The sequence below is a fragment of the Athene cunicularia genome, assembly GCF_003259725.1.
Source record: "Athene cunicularia isolate RWA chromosome 2 unlocalized genomic scaffold, athCun1 chr2_part1, whole genome shotgun sequence".
NCBI lineage: Eukaryota > Metazoa > Chordata > Aves > Strigiformes > Strigidae > Athene > Athene cunicularia.
The window spans coordinates 100,425,456-100,439,115 of NW_020799095.1; the positions used below are offsets into that span (position 1 = coordinate 100,425,456).

The 13,660-nt window shown below is 42.5% G+C and overlaps 1 protein-coding gene across 22 annotated transcripts in view; it reads left to right on the forward strand.

Annotated features, from left to right (window-relative positions):
- EPB41L3 (erythrocyte membrane protein band 4.1 like 3) overlaps nt 1-13,660 on the forward strand; it is a 97,553-nt gene that overhangs the window by 1,385 nt on the left and 82,508 nt on the right. For 7 of the 22 annotated variants that reach the window (XM_026843755.1, XM_026843757.1, XM_026843759.1 and 4 more), the window contains exon 1: nt 1,404-1,507. The exons of 1 other annotated variant lie outside the window; for it this stretch is intronic. The gene's annotated coding sequence lies outside the window, so the exon portion shown is untranslated. Of the gene's footprint in view, nt 1-1,400; nt 1,508-13,660 lie in introns of those variants that run through there. 14 more of the 22 variants (XM_026843744.1, XM_026843748.1, XM_026843749.1 and 11 more) reach the window with 6 other exon arrangements.

Below are 13,660 nucleotides of genomic sequence, written 5' to 3' on the forward strand. Positions count from 1 at the left end.
GGAAGCAGAGAACGCGAGTGGGTGGCTGGCAGAGGGGCTGCGCGGGGCCCACCCTCCCGCATCCCAGCTGCGGCCCCTTGCGCTTGGGTGACCAGAGAGGGGCTGGGGGAGTGGGGGAAATCGTGGTTTTGCCTTTTTAGATTTTCTTATTTTTCATTCAGAGTTGAAACTTTATCATACGTATCGAGAAGCCTGAAAACTCGCAATCTTACGATACATGCAATAACAAAGTATAGCAAACCCGGTCTTGCAGTTTCTTGATTTCTCTTTTTTTTAATTTTTCCTGAGGCTGAGAGCTTGAGGAGGGCATTTGGTAAAGGTGGTTATGAATGCTGTTCTTCCAGTGTGTGCTTTTGTTTGAGGCAGAGATGGAAAGAAAGTATTTCCTCAAGTCAACATGCTCGTTGCTTGTAAGACAGAGGGAAAGTACCTATGATGTTTGAACACTTTTCTTTCAAAATGATTGCAAGTGAGAGGCCTGCTTGCAAAAAAAAAAACCCAACACTCTGGGTTAGGTGCGTCCCACGTGTAGTCATCTTTTTAGTGTGGCAAGCTGAATGATATCTTTTTCATTTTAGTTTTAATATTGTCAGCATTTGTCTGTGTCCATAGAAAGTTGACAGATTTGTATGAAGAAAAAAAGTATAGCTGAGTCTCACAGAAAATGAGGATATGAGTAAACTATGTAGGTTTTTGACCAGTAAATCTTGGTTGGATGCGATCGAGTGTATGCTTTTCCTCTAGATCTATTGAGAACGTTCCTTTCATAGAGTATTAAAAGGTCAAGATCATTGTGCTGCATCACTGATGTGGTTAAATTCATGGCTCTTGCTGCACCTGTGTGTGTGTACATGCATAATGTAATACAGGCGAATGCTGCTATGCTGGTCTCCTTGGGTTGGAAAGTTTCAGCTCGAATGTGAGGATGAGACCTGCATGGCAATCAGGGGAGAAGAGAGCCCAAGAGCACCGCAGTAGAGTAAGAGCCACTGGAAGTTTATTCCTCACAGCGCTGCTTGAACCGTCAGCATGCTGCAGACCTGCACACTGCTGCAGAAAACATGAAACACAGCAGGAAGCATTAAAAATACATTGGTTTTATTTAATCAGACTGGTACATCCTGGGCCTCTCCCCAGACTAATTGCCCACAGTTGCATCCCTCCGTGAGTGATGCAGCTGATGGCCTTTTCTCCCCAAAGGTTTCTTCCTGTGCCCGAGGAGCTGGTCAGATGCATGTCAGGAGCACATGCGATGGGAGCCCACTTGTATGGTGGGCAGGTTTTGCCTTTGGGGGGAGGAGGAGTCGGGGGAGCATCAGGGTGTGGCACCATCTCCAGCCCCCCCCCTCCGCCTTGGCGGTTTCTCACAGGGTGGGGCTGTGTCTGTCTGCTGGGGAACTGCAGCAAAACTGGAGAGGTCTAATTTTAGTTGGAGTTTTATTCTCTCTTCTGAGAAGGAGCAAGTGAAGGTGAAGCTACAACTTACATAATTTTTGAATTAAACAGGGTGAGGTCCTTTTTTGTTTTTTTTTGTCTGTAGTGGCAACCTGCTGAGTATTTACTCTTTGATGGAAAAGAATTACTGTTCACAGATTTTTCTTTGAAGGCTGGAAGGGTTTTATAGATAATATGGTCATTGGTGGTAGGTTTGACCCAAAGTAGTGTGCTCACACTTTCAATTGTTAAGATTTGTTGTTTGGTGTAATGGTTGTGAATTCCTTGGGGGCTATGCATGGCTATTTTTTTAAATGCATAAAATGTCGCTTCTTTGTATTTCAGGCATAATCTTGAGTTAACAGAAAGTTCTTGGAATGTGTTATGTGTGTTATTCACGGCGGGTGACATTCAGACTTGTTTCATGGAAATCTCATGTACCAGTAAATGACTGCTTGTTGTCTCCGAGAAAACATCAAACCATTTATAAGCAGTTATAAAAGAATAGTTGTTTCTCACGAAGATGAAGCATCAGCTTTATCTCTCGCGCTACAGCATTTTCAACATGGAAGTATTAATAACTGTGTGACTTTATCACATTGAAATACATCCTGGGGTGAGAATCTGTGTACAGTCAGTGGCATTCAATGTATGTTGGGCTTTGAAAACAAAGGGTCGATCTGTGCAGGGAGGTCTGTTTCGTGAGTCTGCAGGATTGTGCTTTTTCAGTGTGTATAGCATGACCCTGGGATATCGTGTTTTAACGTCTTACTCATCACGTTTTTAACTGGAAATATGTTTCAACTGCAGAGTTTGAATTTTCAAAGTGTTCTGTTCAGACATAATTTCTCTCCAATCAAGTGAGAATAAATGCGTATGTATAACTGAAAAATATGATTGCTGTCAACTAAGCTGAAAATTAAGCTGAAAACATCTTTATTCCAAAGGATCATGATGGATTGTTTTAATTTAGTATAGCAATTATAGAGTATGTAAAAGAGTGTTACCCAGAACCAGACTTAAATAAGCATCATTAAGCAGTTTGAATCAGTACCGTAAAGGAAGCCTTTAAACAAGATGAACTACTGAAAAGGTGATGGATTCTCTAGGTTTTGTCACATGTTTGTCTTAGTTTTTAATCTCCAGTATTAGCCATTTCTAGTGGTTGGGGGATGGTTGAAGTCTAAATGTGCATATGGACACACAGCACTTCCTCTCGCGTTAGCTAGCTAGAAACACCTAAAGAGAAATGCTTGTTTTCGTTGGAAAGTTCTCCATTTCTTAAAATGAACAGCACAGGTAGTGGAGAAGAGGAACATAAGCACCTATCTTGGCTTTGGTAAGAGAAATCCTGTGGGTCCTTTGCTCCTGCCTCTGCCATTCTCAATAGTTGTCACCATAAGCATCGGAGCAGAGGAAACTCGGGAGGATTGCCGAGGACTTAATAGCTGTGGAAAAGCAGAAATGGGTCAGTATTTGGGACAGCTGAGTTAATCTGAGACAATGTGCTGTATAGACAGCAAACTCAGTATCTCCTGCACCCTTCCTGAGTAATTGATATAATGCAATTTGAGTATTTGTCAGCTTTTCGTCTCTGGAGGAAAAAGAAATCTTCACTTTTTACGTTGTCTTTGTATTAGCAGAGCTCGTTGTTCTTGAATAAAGAGAATAAAAGCAAACAGGAAATTATTATAATCTTCTAAATCATGAATCTATTTGCATCCTATGGGATGCAGTATGTGAAAGGGTAACACATAAATAAAAATTTAGAAAGTATACAGAAGTAAATAAAAGGGGAAAAATAGCCTTTTTACATAGGCCACTTCAATTTTTACCCTTTCCTTTATAGATCTTGGAAATACTTTGTGTGCCACAGACAGAGAATCTCTTTCACTACCTATCAAAACTGATCTGTTGGCGAGCTGAGAAACAAAAGAAGTACTGAAATCTGCCCGAGGATCGCCCAACAGATGTTTGATCCCACTGAGAAAAGTCCTTAGAGGGTTAAAGAAGAATGTGGAAACCAGGGACTTGGAGAGTGTGTGGGGGGTAAAGGACTAGAATAAATGAAAAGCATATGTGAATATAAAGAAATATTTCGGGAGGCGGGGGGGAGAGTAAAGAGAAGGAAAAGAAGGATACAGTTTTGGATACATGCTCATGTGCGTGTATTTGTATGAAACGTATGTTTGCTGACAAATGTGACAAAAAGGAAGAGTCATAGCACTGCTTTAATGAGTTAGAGGTGGGAGAAGCAAGCTCCCATGTGGATTGGAGAATGGTTGATGTTTGTGTTTTCGGGCTATGTTAAAACCAGGACTATCAAGGTATAGCATGTGTCTATTGCCTGGCTTTCACTGCAGCCTTTTTCCCTAAAACAGGGACTGGATTTTGATCCCGGAGGGGCTGCAGGTGGCAAGCAGGGGAATGTGTTTGAGGTGGGAACAGTTGACCTGGGTGGGGTCTTGGTTGGAGCAATGTGGATAGATGATTGGATGTTAATGGTAGAGAGGAAGCGAATACACCCTCCTCCAGCCTGTGTCAGACCAGAGCGAGCTGCACGCTTACGCCTGTGGTTTTGGTCTTCTCTTTAGTTGTGTCCTGCTCCCCCAACCATACTGTTGCCTGTCACTTCCACCACACGTCCCCTTCCCTGAGCTGTGGGCACTGGCTGGGTGTCCCTTCCTTTGGGCTCCTTGGCGAGGACCCTGCTGGGGCAGGAGCCTCTGGCACTGTCTTGTCCTTCCCATCGCCCAGGAAGGTGCTGAAACACCTGCCCCACTTCCCCCTCTCCCAATTTGGGATTATCTCTCCTATGTTCCTCATCCTCAGAGCTTCTTCCCTTGCAGTGGCTCAGCCTCAGCACTCTCCACCTCCCTGGAGGAGCGGAGGAGGTGAGTAAATCCTGGGAGGCAGCCACATGCCAGCACGCACTAGCAGTCTTTCCCCGGTGGCAGGAGGTGACATGGCCCCCGGCAGCTGGGGAATGCGACATTGGTGGTGGCAGTGGAGCAGGAGTCGTCCCTGGGGGCGGAGGTTACCTTGTTTATTCCTTATGAATCTGAGGGCAATTATGTGTAACACCTCCTGGTTTCCTAGGACATATTGGCTGCAAATAAAATCTTGTTTAATAAGCCAGTAAATGCAAACAGGCTGTGAAGAGGGGAAAAAAAAAAAAAAAAGCTCTTCCAGACCTAGGAAACATATGTTTATGCTAACTGAGAGACCTGTTCTTGCACCCTGAGTCGCATCAGGGAGTATCTTTATCTGCCAGTCTTCCCACAGCGATTGGTAAGCCTGTCTGTGAAGCAAGGCTCGGTTTGGTTTAGACAGAGGTATCAAAATCTGACCCTGCCAAATCATAGTTTAGGTCAGGAAGCTGTAATCTCTCTAAGGACCCTGGAGATGATGACTTCATCAGGTCCACTGAATTCATCACTGTTTTCTTTCAATTAAATTACGGCTGTTTCAGAACAAGGGGTGGGGCAGACAGTGCTCGGCCCCTCTGCTCCCCAGCACAGTGTGATTTGCAGTATGCAGACAGTACACAGCCATACACATCTATACAGAGAGAAACGTGGCTGCTTGCCTGTGGGAATTATTTGCAGCAAAAAACCTAGTACCTCTGGTTTGTTCCTAGTAGCGGTTCTTAACCTTGTGTATCAGTAAATATGAGGTTTGATAAAGATGGTGTGTGAGGTATAAAAGTGTGCTCTCAGGAAAGCAGAGTCTCTTTGTTTAACCAGATGGTCTTGGTAGTCCAGACACTGGTTTCACAGAGCCCTCTGCATGGGGCCTCTGGCACCAGCATAGGCCAGGGAGGTTGGGGAGGGCGATGGGTGACTACTGCCTTTTCGGAGGTCAGCATGTCGCCTTGTCTTGAAGCAGGAGTAAAACATGGGTCTCGCTCCTACTTGAGAGGCTGGTGCTAGGCTAAGTTACCCCTTGTTGTAAGCAGTTTTCTTAATCGGTCTCTTCTATTACGGCAGTATGTCGCTGGTTTAACCATGCGGCTCGTTAGGCAAACGCTGATGTAAAATCTTGAAAACAGCTCTGGAAGGAGAGGCCTGGCTGCAGGGTTGAAAGGTGAAATGAGATGGTGGGGTTTGTACCCTGGAATTTGTTTTTTCCATTTCTCCTGTCTCTCTCTTTTGGATCATTCCAGAAGACTGAAAGTTTTGGTTAATTATACGTGCTTAAAGGGAAACACTGTAATGTAGTTTCCACGTACTGGAGCATTATTCTTGTACAGCTGGAGCTGGCAGGCTTTCATTGCCTTACCACCTCCTTTTCCTCCTAAAAATAGCAGCACACTACAGTAGGATTACAGGAGAGGCAGAAGAACGTTTCCTGAGCAACAATTTTTGCCGGCTGGTGGTTGAGGTAGCATCAAGAGCAGATTTTGGGGGAGTTGGAGAGAGCCATAACTAGGAATAGAACAAAATGAGACAGAGAGAAAACTGGGGTGGAGAGGATGAGGCTGGTAGGTGAGAAGCGTATGCCTGGTGAGGTTCATTGGACTGCCTGCTTGGGGAATTGGGAGAAACCTCAGCACTTGAATCATTTAGGAGTTACGAGACAGAGCACTCATCAGCACCGTATGGGTAGCAGACTCAAAGTTCAGATAGGAGGTGTGGGCAAAATGACCTAATTTCCATCTCTGATTTCTGTGATTTATTAAAGAGTTTTGCAGGCTTTCTCTTAGCAGGCTTAGAGCTGGAATTTGAGGTGTGGAAATTAAGAGGGTCTTTTAATCTACCAGCACACTGTTGGAGTTTGGACACTCACTTGCAGGGGTGCAAGCAAAGTGCAGCAAACGGAGATTGTGGACGGACTTTATGACAGTTTAGATCTGGTATTGACTACTGGCTTGCATTCTGTGCTTGGTCCTGTCCTCAATGTCAGTAGTCCTTATATAAATTACAATAATATATTAATAGGCTATAGCAGGTAACTTGGAAAAAGGTAAAAGTAAAAAAAAAAAAAAACCACCACCACAACCAATTTTCATGCCATTCTATTTAATGACATCTTCAAGAACCAGAGAATAGTTGATTTGTCTTAGTTTATTCCGATCTTGGGAAACCCTTTGTGCCTGCAAATGGGTTGAAGAAGAGCCAGAAGACAATGCTTCTGCCCCCACCGGTTGTCCAAGGCAGGGAGCAAAGACAGCACCCACTACCATCATCAATATATTTAAATATATTGTCAGTCTTTCTATAAGCCATTTACCTACTGGCATTTGCATGTAACTAAGTCTGTCACACAATTACTGTGATGATGAAATGCTGATATAACTAAAGTTGCTTGAAATGCTTGCCTTTCTCTTCAGGCTGTTGGCATTGAGGTTGTTATTTCTGATCTTTAACCACTGACTACAGTTCTTACAAAGCAAAACCAAACAATAGAGAATTTCACATTTAAAGTTGGAAAGTGTTTTATCCTCCTTTGCTAGTGGTGTGACACAGATTCCTTGACTTTCTCTTGATGGTGCAGGCCCCAAACTATTTTTCTTACACTCACATCATATATAAACCATTAGTATTGCACTTTGCAGCTTCTCTACTAACATGATAATGTGGAGTAGTAAAGCCAGTCATTTTCTCATCCTGAGGGGGCAGTGAATTAAGGATGCAGAGCTGAAGAATAAAAATAAGTTATTTTAAAAATTTTTACCAACTTCCCACTGCTGTGCTATAGGAACAGATGTAAAAATGTCTCTTGCTGATATAAGGCAAATGGCGTGGTTTTGGGGTTACCCATGGAGTCAAGGCAGTTGTAGTTTCTGTGTTACACTGGCCAGAAGGATACCAGTAGCTTCTGTAACAGGAGTCTCTGTATTAAGATAAACTCTGCCTGGTTTTTGACTCACTCCCTCTTCAGCTGCAATTTTGTTTGTGCCATGCAGACATGATCATTGTGTTTTCCCCATCCTTTGTTGTTCTGAATCACCTCACCTCAAGCCAGTAGCAGTTCGGTTATTGCACTTTGTTTTGCTGTTTGCCTCTGTCCTGCATTTTCCATCATCTGAAACACTGTTTTCAAACTCTTGCCAGTGTTTCTTCTATCTGAAGGCAAGGTAGCTGGTGTGAAAGAACATGCCCTCCGTGACCTTCTGATCCTGTGATGTTGCTTTGAAGAATGTAATCAGTGTAGTTATGCTTTCTCCTAACCAGTTTATGGAATTCGCTACAACTGTTTAATATCTCCATAATATCTCCATAGATTTTCAAGAAATCTTGCTGTGCTTTTTTTTTAAGTAAAAAAATGCTGGCGTGCAATAGATGAGGCAGCAACATGCCATCGTGTTATAGATACAAATTGCCATATGAATATCCCTGTCATTCTCTAGCTTCCAAGCAGTTATAAAGGGATAAAATAGATAAATTAACTGCATGCTACATTACGTATTTACTAAAAATGCTTTGCTGCCTTCTTTCAAGGCATGCCAGGGCTGTTGTTCCTAACCCGTAGAACTGTGAGTCTGCTTCCTTGATAGTGTCCTCTGTGCTTGGGATGTTGTTGTAAGAAGAAAAATCTCTGCAGGATGGGACTTGGCAAACAAATCAAGGTCTCAGCCAAGGAAATGCATTGTCTGTTCATTCTCTAAACAAAACTAGTTCAGCTGAAGGCAAGTGTTTCATATCTGGTTTCCACTGGCTGTATTTTGATTTTGTAAAGTAGATGTGATAAGCAATTATTTCTGCTTACATGCTGTTGTTTAAAAAATACTAGTGGTTAAATATTTCTTAATTAAAAGTTGTCTGCTGAGCCTGAAAGCAACTGTCCAGAAATTCAGAAGGGGTAGCACAAACATTAACAGGATTCTGAGTAGGTGTTTACATGCTGAATAGGATTATTCCCTACTTAAAAATACACTAGTTTGAGAAGTAGGCTCGACAGAAGTCACTCTCTGACTAGTGGCACATTTAAGCCAAACACTTTAAGATTTCTAAACAAGGAATCCTGCTTTCTGGTGGCATTTGTCATTCATGTTAAGACCTTATATAACCTACTTTATTTTAACCTACTATTCTGAATTTGTGGTGTATGCAACCCCATTTTAAGTTACTCTGTCAAAATTTTTAGAGAACTCTTATTTCTTTCTGAACTCTTGTTAGATACCTAATAAGGGAATTATCGATCAGTAATATTAGCGAGATACAAAATTAGTACCTAAGAGTAATATTTAACACTATTTAAGATGACAGGTCTTCAGAATGCATGGTATCTTCCAGAACTGGAGTGGTAAGGCATCATGACAAGTGTAGTCTGTTAGAGAAAGGCAACTTCTTGAAAACTTAGCAGGAGCTTGGAGTATTTATTGCTTGCTGTAGGGAAATGAAGGAGTGACTGTCAATAGGTAAGGCTTTCCTTCAGGCATGAGTGAAAAACTCATCAAACTCCTTGGTTCTCCCTGCCAGAGCCACTGGTACAGAACACACCGCTCTTTCAGGCTCAGATAAAGCCCTCAGCTTTGTTTGTCTGTTGCCCTCCTTGCAAACCACAGCATTTCTTATCGGTGGGGCTGCTCAAGGTCCTCCCCTGCTTTGGAGAACCGAAGCTAGGAGGTGGCAGTGGGAGCAAGGACAGAGGTCCTAGGCAATCCTGGCTGCAAGAAGTGCTTCACCCCAGGGTGCTGCAAGAAGCTGCTTCCCCATCTCAGGGATATTCTGTAGTAGCTCCTGGGGCTGACTGACTTCTCCGCTTCATCCTTTGTTGTAGGCGCTGTGAAGATTAATAATTCAATTTGTCAGGTGAAAATTTAAATTGCATCAGCCACACCTCTTGAAGAGTTATCCTGTGATTAAAAATGACAAACAGTTTTCAATGAAACACTGTTTTTTGCATTCTCCTAACCTCTCAAACCATACGTATTTGAAGCTTAAGCATGTTATGCATACTCTTCAAAAATTCACCTTTAAAATTATGTGTTTAATATAAGGAGGGAGAAAAGTTTCACCTGGAGTTTAGATAGAACTGGAAGTGTATTAATATCCACATAAAATGTTGACCTTCCTTGCCTTGCCTCTAGGAACAAGCCATAGCTGTCCAAACTTTGAATTTTTGCACCTGTCTGTTATGATCTCTTCACTGAGCAGCGATGCTTTTAGACTTGATTTAGACCTGAATGATTAATCTGCTTGTAGCCTACCAAAATAGCCTTACAGTAGCTAATAAATCCTGCACAGTTATTGCAATATTTTGCAACATTAAAACCTTAATGTTAAATTGTTAACCTCAATGGACAGGCTAAAATTGAAAACAAATGCGTTCCTTTCCTGAAGGTGCCCCACTTTGTTTAAATAGTGGATAACTTTCAGTAAGGCTGCAGCCTTCATCCCCTGTGAAACCAGCCTGCAGTTTCTGAAACGTGAAGGCTGGATCCAAGCGCTCAATTTATCTCTGCCACGTGATGCAAAAGGCAAAGCCAAAGCATTCTGTGACTCCTAAACACGTTAAGAGGAGACACGGAGGTGACTGACCCCAAACATCGCTGTGCCTTCATCAGCAGGTGACGACGCAATTGCTGCAGCCTGGTGTGCTGCTGGGACTGCCAGTGGACACTTGCCAGTTGTGTTAGGAATGGAGCCCACTCGATGTTTGTAATGATAATGCTTTGGCAGTTGAGCAAATGTTTCCCTGCGCTACTACATATAATATTTGGGGACCTTGGATCCCACAGTTGCTGTGCACAGACTTGCAGAGCTGTGGAACTGAGGATGCTGTGTGTGATTATCCAGCTTTCAGGTTTGGGGTGGGGGAGCTTTGTGGACTGAGAGGCTCAGCAGATGTCCCAGACATTTGAGGCTCATGAAAGTAACATGGGTTTGTGGCTGTCTAGTGGGGTTTTCTTGTCCTGGATCTGAAGAGCTTCTGGATTGTCGTTCTCCTGAAGCCCATGGTGTGTATGCCCTGGGCATGCCACAGCCCTGACCTGTTCTGATCAGCAGCCTCAGGGTCACGTTATGTCGTGTTACTAAAAAATAATGTTTGCTTCAGACATCTTCTCCCTTCCTTTTCAACTGTGAAGCCAGTAATTTTCTCATAAAATACCAAGTCTTCTTGAACACTGTAACAATAGCATCAGACAAAAATGTTGCCAACCATCTCTACTGTCCAAGTAATCATTTACATGAATTTGAAAAACAGATTTTCAAGATGGAAGTGCTAACCCCAATTTACTGTTTCAGTCTAAAATAAGTTGTTTGGTCCCTCATTACATTTTTTCAGAAGGTCTTTCCAAATCTTAATTCGTTCATCTCAGAGCTGCTCTTTAAACTCTGGGCTTGGATTGAACAGCTTGGTAGGTGATGGTGGTTATTCAGTTCTTTCCAGTGTGTTTTCCATGCAAAGTGTGGAAGCACTTCCAGTGTTTAACCATCAGTTTTCAAGCTCTTTGCACTCCACCTATAGGCACTATAAAAATGTATTAGTTTAATTATTAAGGTAATACTACTTGGCCATTTAATTTCCCTAGTAAAAGGGGGGACAATCTGTAAGTGAATGGGAGGTTTTTAGCCTAAAACTTGTAAGAGGCTCTGGACCTAGACCATGGTCTTAGAAATTGGAAAAAAAGCTTTTTAGGGACTGCTTAGAAGCAAATGATGGATATTGGTGCCATCTCTGAGTGTGGCAGCTGGAAAGTTTAATTATAGGCTGGAAAGTCAGTTAGGGATTAAGGAAAGTGTTAGCAGAAGGGGTGAATGTTAATGACAGCTGTTTGCTGTAGGCTTCAGGGAGGCAAAGTACATATCGAACATAAATAAAGTGTAGGGCCAAACATATGCTGACTTTGAACATTCAGAGACTCCAGGTCACTTGTTCCTTGACATGTGAACCTGGTTTGTGTGAAATCATTTTAATGGCTCACACACATGGGGAGGTGTGTGTAGAGAGGAGGAAAAAATTACTGCCTTTGTTTCAGAGCCCTCAGCGTGGACGAGCTTGTGTTCACTGTTGGAAAACAGCACCTGAGCCAGGGATAAATATAAACCAGGAGAAGCACGCACCCGCGTCTGCATTAGGCAAGGGGCATTGGCCTGAGAGGAGATCTGTACAGTGAAATGTTAGGGGCTGAAGACTTGAATCCACATGCTTTGCACTGGCTTTACTCTGGTCCCAGACAGCACACTGCCTGTGCTTGCTGAGACCTGCAGATGAAAATGAGTTAGAAAACCCATGCCACCAAGTGTGGGAGTTGTAAGCACACTGTAGCTCATGTTGCAAACCCACACCGGTAGTTTGAGGGAAAATTCCAGATCCTTTTGCCTTTAAAAGTGTGTAAATTGAGAAATAGTTCTACACCTGCTTAGGGTACCTATAAATCCAGTTGTACAGATCAGGCACCGCTGCTGAGATTAGCAATGGTGCAAATTGCTAGGACAGTTATAGCCAGTACCATGTTAAGGCGGAATCATTCTTCCCTTTCTGTCGCTTTTCTTAGAAATGAGTAGGTTTTTTCATTGAAGTACATTTGGGGTTTGAATTTTTTATTTTCTTCTTTGGCATAGGTTTTTCATGATACAAATTTTGTTTGAATGAGGAGTTAGATGGGAACGTGTGTCAGATTAAGCTTGCTAAGTGCATACGTGACAATGAATTTTCTTTCTAGCACACTACAGTAACTAGAGGTCATCCTCTGAGAGGACAATGAATGATAACATAAGCCATCTTTTGAAAAAAAACAAACAACAAACAACCAAACAACAACCAATCAACCACCCAAAAGAAAAAACCCCAAACATCCAAAAGCAACCAAAAAATCCAGACCAAAAATCCACCCTTTTTTTGTTTTGAAGTGTTTAAAACAGACACACACTAGGGGCTTCGTGAAGTTTCTATTCTTATGTTGAATGATAATAGCATATATGGAGAAGTTTGGATTTATCCTTGCTGGATATGAATTTTAAGACTGCCTTTCACTCAGCTGCAGTAACAGATCAGCTGTACCTTACAGACTGCTGTGGCCTGAGCGTTAAAGGAATAAACTAAGGGAATGGTCTTCCCCATAAAATCAAACTAATTTGAACATGTGACATTATTTATAATACATTTAATAGGTTTATAGCTGTACATGATCTTCCTTGACAATTAAAAGCTTGTAGAGCACAAAAGTGTGTCTAGTTTAATAAGCTACAGAGCTGTCCCATATGAGATTCTGGGTGTTACAACACCGAGGTTGTCGCAAAAAGGTAGTAGTAATGCAGCCTTTCCACGTATAATTCAACATGACCAGCCATAATGAGTGTATGGCTGCAGTGTATAGGGTAGTACAGCCAGCTGCTTGAAAAATAACTATGTGAACTTCATGCTAAAAATTGGTAGCTTTTGGGTACTTGCTGATTTTTGTTACAGCTGGAAGTAGTTGGTGGTGAAGTGACTGGTTATGGCACTGATGATATTTTCTGTCCTTGCTCGTGTGAGCCTGGGTAGAGGGGGCTCGGGCAACACCCAGCGCTGGGTGGGTGCCGTGGGATGCAGGGGCTGCTGGCTCCCTCTCTAGCCCAACTGCTTCCCACTCGCCAGGGAAGGACAAAAGGTATTTACACCTCTCTTTCTTGGAGGGCTTATGGTCCTTGGGAAGCTCTCTGGCAATGAAAAGAAAGCTCTTCGTGTGGTATTTAAAGTACTGGACAAGAATTCACAGCAGGCAGTTCCTCTCTTCTGAAGTGTGAACAGAGGGAAAACCCTAATAAAATACGGCTTACTTTAGGGATGGTGAAACTGCATACTTGAACCTGTTTTACTTAAGGTTATGTCAGTGTAGGTCAAGCAACGTGCTGAACTGCAGATGAAATAACAAGAAATAAAAAGAACCCTCACCTTCCTGAAGGCAGCATGCTTTAAACGGACCATAAAAGATTACAAATGGGGTGAAACAGGGAAGAGTCTCCAGTATGTTTGCTTTGGGAGTTGTGCCCTTTATTGTATGCTTGCATGTGAGTGTGTGTGTGTGTGTAAGCAAGAGAAAAAGTCCTTAACTTGCTCAGTCTGCAGGCTGTTGGGGTTTTTTTGTGTTGTTTTGGTTTAGTTTTTCTCCTCAGTTGATTCTTTTCCCCCCCCAGCTTGGAAAAGCCATTAATTACAGCTGTAATTCTGAGGCTTAGATGCAGTTCTGGGCACAAAGGATCCTGCCATGTTTCTGGTCTTATTTAGTACTAATGGACTAGACAGAAAAAAAAAAAAAAAAAAAAAAAAAAAAAAAAAAAAAAAAAAAAAAAAA